Raw genomic sequence first — 12,137 nt, 5'->3', positions numbered from 1 at the left:
CCTCAGGCACAGCAGGAAAGGGGCCATGAGATACACACAAGGGAGACATGAGACACCCTTATACATTCAAGTTTCCTTTGAGCCTTACCACCTTCTGGAACCACAGCAATAAAGTCTTAGCTTTAAGCAGCCCTGTTGTCACCTCCTTCCTTCTGTTCTGCAGCGTCCAGGTACACATCGCACAGTGACAAGGCCGAAGCTTTGTAAACTCAGGGCTTGGTCCCTCACTTCCAGCCCCTTGGGAGGAAGGGTTTAAATGAAGTCCCAAAGTGTATCAACAATAAGAAGGAGACATAGTGAGAGAACATCATTTCTATATTCCGTGTGACACCAAACACAACCCTATCCAACTGGAATGTACATTCACCCGTGAACCCCTCAGTGAATCTAGGTGCTCTTCTTAAATCTTTTCCGGGTGCTCCTACGTGGTGCTCCCCCTGCTCTGTCAACTGAGATGGAGACAGGCTGCTGACCTTGCTGCCCCATGGCTTGGGATGACATTGGTGGCCGTCCTCTTGCTGCCTGAGGCCTGGAGGGCCCCGGCACACTGAGGGCCTCCTGCACAGGTACAGGGACCCCACTCTGTCATCGAGGATGATGGAGGCAGGCACTGGCATCACTTGTGTCACTCGCAGAGGGGCTTTGGAGCTACTGTCCACACCAGGAACACCCTGAGAGGGGACCCCAGATGTAGCAGCCAGCTGCTCCTCCCCCTTATAAGACACACTTGTACCTCGCTGCTGACCTGAGAGGGACCTGGACCTGGTGAAGAGTTCAGGTGCCACGTCCCCCCTCTCACCTTGTCACCGCTGGATCGAGCTCATGGACAAAGCGATGGAGTGCAAGTCTGCGCACATCTCCGGCAGCCACTGATTGGTCGCCTGGATCTGGCTCTCCATCAGAGTCACCAATCTCTCAAGGAAGGAAGCCAGACACACCCCCATCAGAGACAGTACAGCATGCAAGGCCTGGATGGACTCCTCCATCATCCGAACTTGGGTACACATAACCTCTGGCAACTCTGCCAGATGTTGCCTGACCTCTTGCTGCAGCTGCAGTATTTCCCGTGTTGCTGGTGACACCAGAGGCACGTCATCAGCCTGGGACTCAGCATGGGCCTGGCCTCCCACAGACTTCCAACTGCCAGTGGCCTCGGCTATCACAGCCTCCGTCAGCTGCCCGGGCCTGTCTGTGACGTGCTCACCAGCTTGTGTGCCCAAATCTAACAGCAAGTGGATACCCACCGAGTGAGGGTTTCTGTGCTGGTGGAGGGTGCAGGGGAATGAGGTGATGGTGCACCATCTGAGGCTCCCTCCTCCTCCTCAGAGGTGTCTGGCTGTCCCCCAGTCTCTCCAGCTCTTCGCTCTTGTCGTTCATCCCAGCCTGCATGTGAAAACAGGGACATTGAAAGATTAGGGTCTGCCCATCGTGACATTCCAACCACCCCTACTGTGCAGCTCCATTGATGCAGTGGTGAACAGATGAGCAGCATGGCTCCTTTGCAGCGGATGCTCCCTTGTGCCCCAGGAGATGTTCACTCACTCTCTTAGGTAGGTGTCCCTGTCTCTCCATCAGCTATGGAGCAGCTGCTTTGCTGCCCTGCCTGTTCCATGGCCTCCTCCTCCATCGGAATGAGGACATGGAGATAAGGCATCCACTGCCAGTCTTGACATGCTCTTTCCGATTGTGGGCTGTCTTCTCCTGCAGCCACTATGATCAACAAAGTTAGTCTCCCAGCGGGGACAAACCCAATATCTCTGATGGTGATAGTCCAGCAGTCCATGATGTGGACACACATATTCCTCCTGCATGTGGCCCCTCTCGAGGGACTGTGTGAGTTTATACTATGACTGATGTGCACCTCCCACCGAGATGCAGCCAAGCCTCAGGCAGCATGTCCTGCTGCCCTTCCCCAATACACATGACTGGGTGGTCACTCCCTTTCCACCAAACACTCCCTCTCACTCTGCCATGCGCAATGTCCAAAGGGTCCAAAGTGTTTTGAGTTTGCGCCTGAGCAGCCCGGATCCGGTCATTGACCCACTTCGTGCACTGGATCCATGTCTTGGGGGTGACCCCACGGCTGCTGACTTCACCTACTATCTCAAAGCAGCTTTGCTTGGTCAGGTGGACAGGTCTCCACCTCCCATCCCTGGGGAAGAGGATCTTCCACCTATCTGTTGTCACCTGGAGGCGAACCTGCAGGAAGGCATCGCCAAACCATTGGACCATGGTCACTGCAGGCTCGCATTCAGCTCCTTACCTATCAGGCAGCAGAGACAGCAGAACGGGTCCTGGGGCATCAGTGACAGCAGAACGGGTCCTGGGCAGCAGAGGCAGCAGAACAGGTCCTGGGGCAGCAGATGCAGCAGAACAGGTCCTGGGGCAGCAGAGGCAGCAGAACAGGTCCTGGGGCAGCGGAGGCAGCAGAACAGGTCCTGGGGCAGCAGATGCAGCAGAACAGGTCCTGGGGCAGCAGATGCAGCAGAACTGGTCCTGGGGCAGCAGAGGCAGCAGAACTGGTCCTGGGGCAGCAGATGCAGCAGAACTGGTCCTGGGGCAGCAGATGCAGCAGAACAGGTCCTGGGGCAGCAGATGCAGCGAACTGGTCCTGGGGCAGCAGAAGCAGCAGAACTGGTCCTGGGGCAGCAGAGGCAGCAGAACAGGTCCTGGGGCAGCAGATGCAGCAGAACTGGTCCTGGGGCAGCGGAGGCAGCAGAACAGGTCCTGGGGCAGCAGAGGCAGCAGAACAGGTCCTGGGGCAGCAGATGCAGCAGAACTGGTCCTGGGGCAGCGGAGGCAGCAGAACAGGTCCTGGGGCAGCAGATGCAGCAGAACGGGTCCTGGAGCAGCAGAGGCAGCAGAACGGGTCCTGGGGCAGCAGAGGCAGCAGAATGGGTCCTGGGGCAGCAGAACGGGTCCTGGAGCAGCAGAGCAGCAGAACGGGTCCTGGGGCAGCAGAACGGGTCCTGGGGCAGCAGAGGCAGCAGAACGGGTCCTGGGGCAGCAGAACGGGTCCTGGAGCAGCAGAGGCAGCAGAACGGGTCCTGGGGCAGCAGAACGGGTCCTGGGGCATCACAGGCAGCAGAACGGGTCCTGGGGCAGCAGAACGGGTCCTGGAGCAGCAGAGGCAGCAGAACCGATCCTGGGGCAGCAGAACGGGTCCTGGGGCATCAGAGGCAGCAGAACGGGTCTTGGGGCAGCAGAACGGATCCTGGGGCAGCAGATGCAGCAGAACGGGTTCTGGGACAGCAGAGGCAGCAGAATGGGTCCTGGGGCAGCAGAGGCAGCAGAACGGGTTCTGGGGCAGCAGAGGGCTCTCAGGAAGACACTCCTTTAAACCAGGCAGCAGTGAATGCAGGTCTGGCAGCCCTTTCAATATGGTGCCAGCACCTGCCGTTGTGTCAGATGTCGGTGCCATCGGTGCCTCGTTCCCTACTTCTGGTCCTTGTTTACATGGGCCCCACGCCTCCCCTTCATTAATTGGTCGGCTGCTCCGTGATCGGGGTCGGTCGGCCACATTTCACTCGTGTGGTGACGACACCCACTTCCGGTGCCTCTGCCGAGAGCCGCACCGTTAGTTTAAAATTCAGCCCATGGGGTCAAGAGTGGAAAATCTCCCCTCTGATTCTCTCTACTTAAAATGAAGGAGACACCAAATTAAAACTGATGAAACCAGGGATTGTATCCTGGTTCTTCAATCTAGTGTTCTCCCAACTGAGCTATTCCAGCCTCACTGTGAACTCATCTTCATTGGAGACAAATATAACTCCAGGCGGAATTTCCCCACCCGTTCATTCCTCACTTCAGGGGAATGGGACCCGACCAGATCGCGGAACTCAGATTATGTTAATGTTCTGCTCTTGATATCTTAATATTATCTTGCGTTTGAGCCACTTTTAATCAGGTTCACGGACAAATTTTTCCATCATCCCTTCTCCCACATTCTCTCTCTCTCATTCATTCTTTATTCCTCACAATCCAGAAAGGGTTAGGAATCAGAGCTCACCCCCAAACCCTCTGCACACAGACCTCTGTCTGTTACCCTGTTTGATCCAAGAGACCAGTCAATAAATTACACTCTTTATAAACACAGAAAGCTGCCTCACAGTGTTGGACAGAGATAAATACACTGAAGTCTTTTGAAAAAAGTTCATCTTACGGGTTGTTACTGAGCCCACAGAGCAGGGCGGGCCCAGGCTCCAGCCCCAGCCCCAGCCTGTGCTGTGTTAGCTGATGCCACCTGGTGTGATACTGAGCCACACGGAGCAGGAAAGGGCCTGGTTGTATTCATGGCCTGTGTTGTGTTAACTGATCCCACTCAGTGTGGTAGGAGCCACACAGAACAGAATGGGCCCAGGCTCCTTCCTCAGCCTGAGGGATGATAGTTCTTCTCACACGTTGTTGTCCAGAGCCCCACACAGAACAGGGAAATCTCAGGCTCCATCCCCGGCCTGTGGTATTTTACTTCATCGCACCTGGTATGGTACGGAGTCCCCAGAGCAGGAAAGATCCAGCTTCCATCTCCGGCCTGTGCTGAATTAGCTGATCTGACCTGGTTGGCACTGAACCGCAATCAGGGAAGGATGGGCCGAGGCTCCATGGCCTTTGGTGTGTTAGTTATTCTCATTTGGTGAGGTACTGAGCACCATATAGAGCAGGATGGGCCTGTGCTCAGTGAGCTGATCTCACCTTGTGTGGTCCTGAGACCCACACACAAAGCAGGACAGGCCTAGGCCTTATCCCCGGCCTGTGTTCAATTCGCAGATCTCAGTCAAAAGATTTTGATAAGGTTCCACACAAGAGGCTTCTCTATAAGATTAAAGTCCCTGGTATCAGTGGTAAAATATTGATCTGGATTGGGAACTGACTGGCAGACGTAGGCAGAAAGTAGTTACAGATGGATCTGGATCTGTTTGGAGACCAGTTACTAGTGGTGTCCCACAGGGATCGGTGTTGGGACTGTTGCTCTTTACTATTTTTATTAATGATCTGGATGTAGGTGTAGGGGGCACCATCTGTAAATTTACAGATGATTTGAAGATCTGTGCGAGTGTTCAGACTGTAGACGATACTCGACTATTTCAGGCTGATCTTAATGTGTTGGGAGATTGGGTTCATGACTGGTAAATTATGTTTAATTTGGGTAAGTGCAGTGTTATTCATGAGGACAGGGCGAATGCTCAACATTCATACACCCTTCAGGGAAAAACATTAAAGTAGGTGGAAAAAAGAAAATAATTTTGAGCAGAGATCTGCATGTTCTAGTGCACAGATCTCTAAAGGTACAGCAGCAATGCTGTGAAGTGATAGTTGGAGCAAATAGAGGGTTGGGCTGCATTCAGAGGACAATTGAGTATAAAATGAGGCATATTCTTTCATGGGATGTGAGCGACACTGGCAAGGCCAGAATTTGTTACCCATCCCTAATTGTCCTTGACAAGGTGGCGGTGATCTCCCTTCTTGAGTTGCTGCACTCCATGTGGTGTAGGTACACCCACAGTTCTGTTAGGAAGGGAGATCCAGGAATTTGACCCAGCATCAGTGCATGAACAGCGATATATTTGCAGATCAGATGGTGTGTGACTTGGAGGGGAGCTTGCACATGGTGGTGTTTCCATGCATCTGCAGTCCTTGTCCTTCAAAGTGGTGGAGGTCTTCGGTTTGGAAGGTGCTGTCTGCGGAGCCTTGGTGAGTTGCAGCAGTGCATCTGGCAGATGGTACACACTACTGCCACTGAGCGTCAGTGATGAAGGGAGTGAATGTTTCAGGTGGTGAATGGGGTGACAATCAAGGCGGCTGCTTTGTCCTGGACAGTGTCGAGTTTCTAGAGTATTGTTGGTGCTGCACTCATCCTGGTTTGTGCCTTGTAGATGGTTGACAAGTTCTGGAGAGTCAAAAATCACAAAATTATTGCAGTGCAGAAGGAGGCCATTCGGCCAATTGTGTCTGCATAGAATCATAGAACATAGAAAGTTTACAGCACAGGCAGGCCAAAAAAACGAGCCACCCAGCTGAATCCCATTACCCAGCATTTGGACCGTAGCCCTGCAGGTTCAGGTACTTGAGGTGCACATCCAGACACCTTTTAAATGAGTTGAGGGTTTCTGCCTCAGCTACCCTTACAGGCAGTGAGTTCCAGACTCCCACAGCCCTCTGGGTGAAAAAACCTTTCCTCATCTCCCCTCTAATTGTTCAACACATCACTTTAAATCTATGCCCCCTAGTCACTGACCTCCCTACTAAGGTAAATAGACCCTTCCCATCCATTCTATCCAGACCCCTCACAATTTTGTACATTTCAATCAAATCTCCCCTCAGCCTCCTCTATTCAACCCCAGCTGATCCAATCTTTCCTCATCGCTGCATTTTTCCAGAGCTGGCAACATCCTCGTAAATCTCCTCTGTAACCTCTCTAGTGCAATTACATCCTTTCTGGAATGAGGTGACCAGAACTGCACACAGAACTCAAGTTGTGGCCTAACTAATGATTGACACTGTTCCAGCATAACCTCCCTGCTCTTATATTCTATACATCGGCTAATAAAGGAAAGGATTCCATAAGCCTTCTCAACCAACTTATCAACCTGTCCTGCTACTTTCAGGGATTTGTGGACATTCACTTCAAGGTCCCTCACTTCCTCTACACCTCTCAGCATTCACCCATTAATTGTGTATTCCTTTGCTGTGTTTGACCTCACCAAAGGCATCACCTCACACTTCTCCAAGTTGAGTTCCATTTGCCACTTTTCTGCCCACCTGACCAGTCCATTTCTCCAGCTCTCCTAATGAGCATTTCACCACGTGCCTTGAGCTGAGTTACTCATCACAGAATTCCCACGATCTGATTTACTCTTGTAGCCAGAGTATGTATATGAATGGTCCAGTTATGCTTTTGTCAATGGTAACCCCCAGGATGTTGATGGTGGGGGGATTCAGCGATGGCAATGCTGTTGATCGTCAAAGGGAGATGGTTACATTCTCTCTTGTTGGAGATGGTCATTGCCTGGTACTTATGTGGTGTGAATGTTACTTGCCACTTAGCAGCCCAAGTCTGAATGTTGTCCAGGTCTTGCTGCTTCTGGACACGGACTCCTTCAGTATCTGAGATGTCATGAATTTGTCCTTTTATGAAACCTTGGTCAGGACTCACTTGGAATATTGTATCCAGTCTTGGTCTCCTCACATGATGGGTGATATTGAGGCTTTGGAAAGGGTACAGAGGAGAGACATTCGACGAATTCCCAGTATAAGACATCTTGGTTATCAAGTTAGACTAAAAGAGTTGGGACCCTACACCTTAGAGAAACCTAGACTGAGGGGTGATCCGATTGAGGTTCATAAATAATGAAGGGTCCAATTTAGCATGGGAGAGGAGTCATAACTTTTTATTGGAAAAGGCCAGATGGCACCCGGATCACATTAAATTTCATTTTCAGTGGTGGGCTAACGCACCAGGATGGCCGAGTGGTTAAGGTGTTGGACTTAAGATTCAACAGACATGTGTCTGCGTGGGTTCAAACCCCACTCCTGGTATCTGTGCTTATAAAATGTTATTTATTCTTTCCCTGACTTTTGCCTTGCATCATCATCTCTTCTGTCATTTAATCACTCTTGCCTTCCAACTGATCACAGCTTCCTATTATTTGATCTGCCCCAGCACCGTTCCTTGGCTCTGCGCTTGCTTATAAACTGGTAAATCTTTAACTTAATCTCCTCTGTACCCTGACAATGACCTTCTCATCCTTCCTGGATTGTGGTTCCTCACAGGATCCGCTGCCTCTCCGACTCCCCTCCAGGTAACTGAAGGCCCTGAGCCTTGGTCTCGCTTTGTACGCTAGCTGGTAGTTGATTCCTTGCAGGTCTGCCACCGCTCAGGAGAAGCTCAAGACCCAGATCAAGCAAAGTATCAAGAGGAATGTGAACAAAGGCTCCCTGGTGCAGAGCAAGGGACAGGGCGCCTCCGGCTCCTTCAAAATCAGCAAGAAGGAAAACCCAGGGAAAAGTGGGAAAGAAGGTGAAGAAACCAGCAGCCAAGAAATCTTTAGTGAAGAAACCAGCAGACAAGAAATCTTCAGTGAAGAAACCAGCAGACAAGAAATCTTTGGTGAAGAAACCAGAAGACAAGAAAGTGACAACAAAGAAAGTAACAGCCAAGAAAACGAGCAGCAAGGCGGCGGCAACGCCAAATAAGGCGGTGAAGAAAGCAGCGCTTCAGAAAAAGTCTCCTGCGAAGAAGGTCAAAAAAGGCAAGAGTGCGGCGGGCGGAAAGGCGCTGAAGAAAGTGCAGACATGGAAGAGCAAGGTCAAGCCGAAAGCAGCGAAGTCTCAGAAAGCAGGGTGTGGAAAGAAGTGAAAGCGCGGGAAACTTGTAAACATCTGAACACAAAGGCTCTTCTCAGAGCCACCCACATCTCTCAGGAAAGAGCTGATCCCCTGATCAAATGATCCCTGTCCAGGCCCCGCCTGCAGATTCCACATGGAAATGATTTGGAGTAAATCCAGGATCCCTGGTGACTCCCCTCCACCCAGCCCTTTCCCCACTCTCTGTCATAAAACAGAGGGATGTCCGGCCCTCACTCTAACTGGGGATGTGTTCGGTGCAGTCTCAGTTCACAAATTCAGGGGGAGAGTTTGTAAGACAGTAACACTGGCGGAGAAACCCCACCTCACAAATCAAACCCCAACGCATGAGTTTCTCCAATTCAGCTGGAGTCGGGTGACAACAGGAGCTGGGATAGGCTGTGATCGGGAATGTTAGGAATGGATTTGTTCAGGGAGGAATGTACCTGGAATCTCCGAAAACAATAGTTCCTTATTTCCCCAGATGACACATTCTGCAGTGAGAATGAAAAGTCTCTTCACTGCTTCACATTTATTAATTGTTTGGTTCGAGATGAATAATGAGTCAGAGAGTAATGACAGGATCTGAAGCTTCTCTCACACCAGCCCTTGAATGACTCAGTGTGAAGTGTCCAATGTGTGAAGCTACTGCCAGGGTTTGTCAATCTGAACAGTTTCAGCTCAGTTACTGGGGGCCTGGAATCCCCGCAGTTTGACTCTGTCTCTGATTGGTCACCGCTTCTCAATCCAATTCTTAACCAATAGGAGAATCACATATAAGTAAATAGAAGTTCTCATTGGCTTAGATTTTCCAATTGGAAAAAGCCTGGCAATTCCAGAGCAGGAAGGAATTGAAGTGATGGAAAATTTCAATTTTCAAGCAACAATTTTAAAACCTCTCATTTTATGTTCTGTTTTACTGTATGTACCGTCACAAAATCCTGACGCGATTTTAGGAATCGTTTTCATTTGTCAATCTGTTAACTGTCAGCGGCGGGAGGAAGGTCCGGTTCAGCAATTTAAAACGAGACAAATATCAGCTTCCACTCTGTAAAAGGAACAAATTAGCGACTAACCGCCTCTCACAGGCTTCTCGGGGACTGACAGAAACGAGCGGTTTCTGATCTTTTCTCCTGAAAGAGGCGGATAATGCTGCAGGGAGCAATGAACTGCCCTTCACTTTCTGGCTGCTAATACACCCCTGACTTTAAACAGTTCAAACAGCGACTGATGCTTCTGCCGGAAAATGAGCAGATTCACCAGAATGATCCCGGTCCATCATGGCCAAAGACATCCAGCTGGCCCGCCGCATCCGCGGGGAACGCACCTGAAACCTAGCTTCAGTAACAAGTGTAACAAGGGCTCTTTTCAGAGCCACCAAATCAGCAAAGGAAAGAGCTGCCATCTCTGTTCATCATCAAACCCATTAGATTGGAGGGGCGGCCACATGGTTTCTGTTTTGTCACATCACTTTCCCAAAAGGCCTGTCGGACTGAGAGCTGATCTGGAATTTAAAAAGCAGCATTACCGGAGACTCATTGCTGCTCAGCACAATCTCAACCCCGCTCCTGGGATCCGTTAGCTGGCATTTGGGGAAAAGAAATGGATCCCAGTTTTATTTGGAAGGCATTAATGGAGCCGGGTCCGTTCACATGAGGGTTATTTACTAACATTACCCAATGAGTTCACTAATATTTGAATCCATTGGAGATTAGTACACAGGATATGTAAGGCAGCTCGGTCACTCTGACTGAAACCGCCAGTTCCCCGGGGTTGCAGACCCTGACACTGCGGGGAGAGAATCCCCGACTCTATCCCGCCGCCGGGGGTAACAGACAGCTCTGTGTCCGGAGAATAGGGAGGGCCGGGGGGAAGGCACATATTAAAGCGCTGCAATGGACTCAGCTCCTGTGTGTGCACAACTCTCACTGATTCCGTCCTCTGGGAACAGTGCGGTCTAAACAGATCAGGTTAGGAGAGAAACACACAGCCCGAGAATGGCCTCTTCCTTCCTGCATTTACTCTGTTCCGGGAGCAGATTCTCATTGAGAAGCGGCGCTCAGATCACCAGAGAGAAAAAAAAAACACAATTCAAACTGTCCAAATGAAACACAGAGAATTAACCCGGACACTTCCATTATTAAATTAATTCATCAGCTCCGAACCAGTTCCCGTTAATGTACCGGGATAATCTCGGGATTTAGCAAATCGAAGGCAGCGGGATTTATTAAATTGTTGATTCTGACACCCTGTAGTTCAGTTCTTCACTTAACTAGAGGGGGAGATGTGTGAGCAGAGAAACAGAGCGAAATCCAGAGAGGGAACTGAAAACACACCTGGACAGATGTGAAACAGGTCAATCCACTGTTCCAATAACTCCATCTCTGACTCCCTCCTGACAGTAACCAGCCCTTTCACAGAGACTGTGAGTGGCTCTGAAAAGAGCCTTTGGTTTATTAGATGACATTTTGGCCGCTTTACTTTTTCTGGGAGCTCTTGAGTGCTGGTTTTCTTAGGCAGCAGCACGGCCTGGATATTTGGCAGCACCCCGCCCTGAGCGATGGTCTCCCCTCCCAGCAGCTTGTTGAGCTCCTCGTCGTTGCGGACGGCCAGCTGCAGTTGTCTGGGGATGATGCGGGTCTTCTTGTTGTCCCGGGCCACGTTACCGGCCAGCTCGAGGATTTCAGCGGTCAGATACTCGAGCACAGCAGCCAGATCGACCGGGGCTCCGGCACCCACACGCTCAGCATAGTTACCCTTTCTCAGGAGCCTGTGAACACGGCCCACCGGGAACTGCAGTCCAGCCCGGGAGGAGTGAGACTTGGCCTTGGCCCGAGCTTTCCCGCCGGTCTTTCCTCTTCCAGACATTTCCACAATCTCACAAATACTTTCACAAAGAATGAATAATTTCCTTAGCATTGATAATACATCGCAGGCAGTCAGGATGGCTGAGCGGTCTAAAGCGCTGCGTTCAGGTCGCAGTTTCCACTGGAGGCGTGGGTTCAAGACCCACTTCTGACATGTTGTGTTTTGACTGAACTGGAGGCGTTTGGGAGCAGCGGCAAAAAGCAAAGTAAAAGCATGAAAGAACATGGACAAACAAAATAACAATGGACCCAAAGATGTTGCATTAAAACATTAGAGTCAGAGGCAACTAAACAAACAGCAGGGCACAAAAAAGATCAAAAATGTAACCTTTGTATCGGGGTGGAAGATGTTGCCAATATCCTTAATGAATACTTTACTGTATTCCCGAATGAGAGGGTGATGCAGATATTGTTTAAAGGAGGAGGAGTGTGAAGTATTGGACGTGATAACTTAAGGAGAGAGGAAGTCTTAATGGGATGAGCATCCTTGAATGTGGATAAATCATCAGGACCAGATGAAATGTACCCCAGGCTGTTGAAAGAAGCCAGGGAAGAAATAGTGGAACAAAAACAAGAAATGCCGGATTCACTCAGCAGGTCTGGCAGCATCTGTGGAAAGAGAAGCAGAGTTAACGTTTCGGGTCAGTGACCCTTCTTCGGAACTCCGAAGTTCCGAAGAAGGGTCACTGACCCGAAACGTTAACTCTGCTTCTCTTTCCACAGATGCTGCCAGACCTGCTGAGTGAATCCGGCATTTCTTGTTTTTGTTTCAGATTTCAAGCATCCGCAGTATTTTGCATTTAAGAAATAGTGGAAGGTCTGACCATCATTTTCCAATCCCTCACTGGATACAGGTGTGGTGCCAGAGGATTAGAGGTCTTGTAACGTTGCAATAAAAGCAAAATACGAGGCAGATCAAGCATGGCT

General features: G+C 50.4%; 2 non-coding genes across 2 annotated transcripts; both read left to right on the top strand.

The window, feature by feature from the left end:
* The first annotated feature begins 7,453 nt into the window (after window positions 1-7,453).
* trnal-uaa (transfer RNA leucine (anticodon UAA)) lies at window positions 7,454-7,536 on the top strand. Its single transcript has one exon. It is a non-coding gene; the product is annotated as a tRNA-Leu (tRNA).
* Window positions 7,537-11,281: 3,745 nt separating this feature from the next.
* trnal-cag (transfer RNA leucine (anticodon CAG)) lies at window positions 11,282-11,364 on the top strand. The gene has a single exon. It is a non-coding gene; the product is annotated as a tRNA-Leu (tRNA).
* Window positions 11,365-12,137: the final 773 nt, after the last annotated feature.

Source organism: Heterodontus francisci, unplaced genomic scaffold (genome assembly GCF_036365525.1).
Source record: "Heterodontus francisci isolate sHetFra1 unplaced genomic scaffold, sHetFra1.hap1 HAP1_SCAFFOLD_121, whole genome shotgun sequence".
NCBI lineage: Eukaryota > Metazoa > Chordata > Chondrichthyes > Heterodontiformes > Heterodontidae > Heterodontus > Heterodontus francisci.
This window is presented reverse-complemented; position numbering and strand designations above follow the sequence as displayed.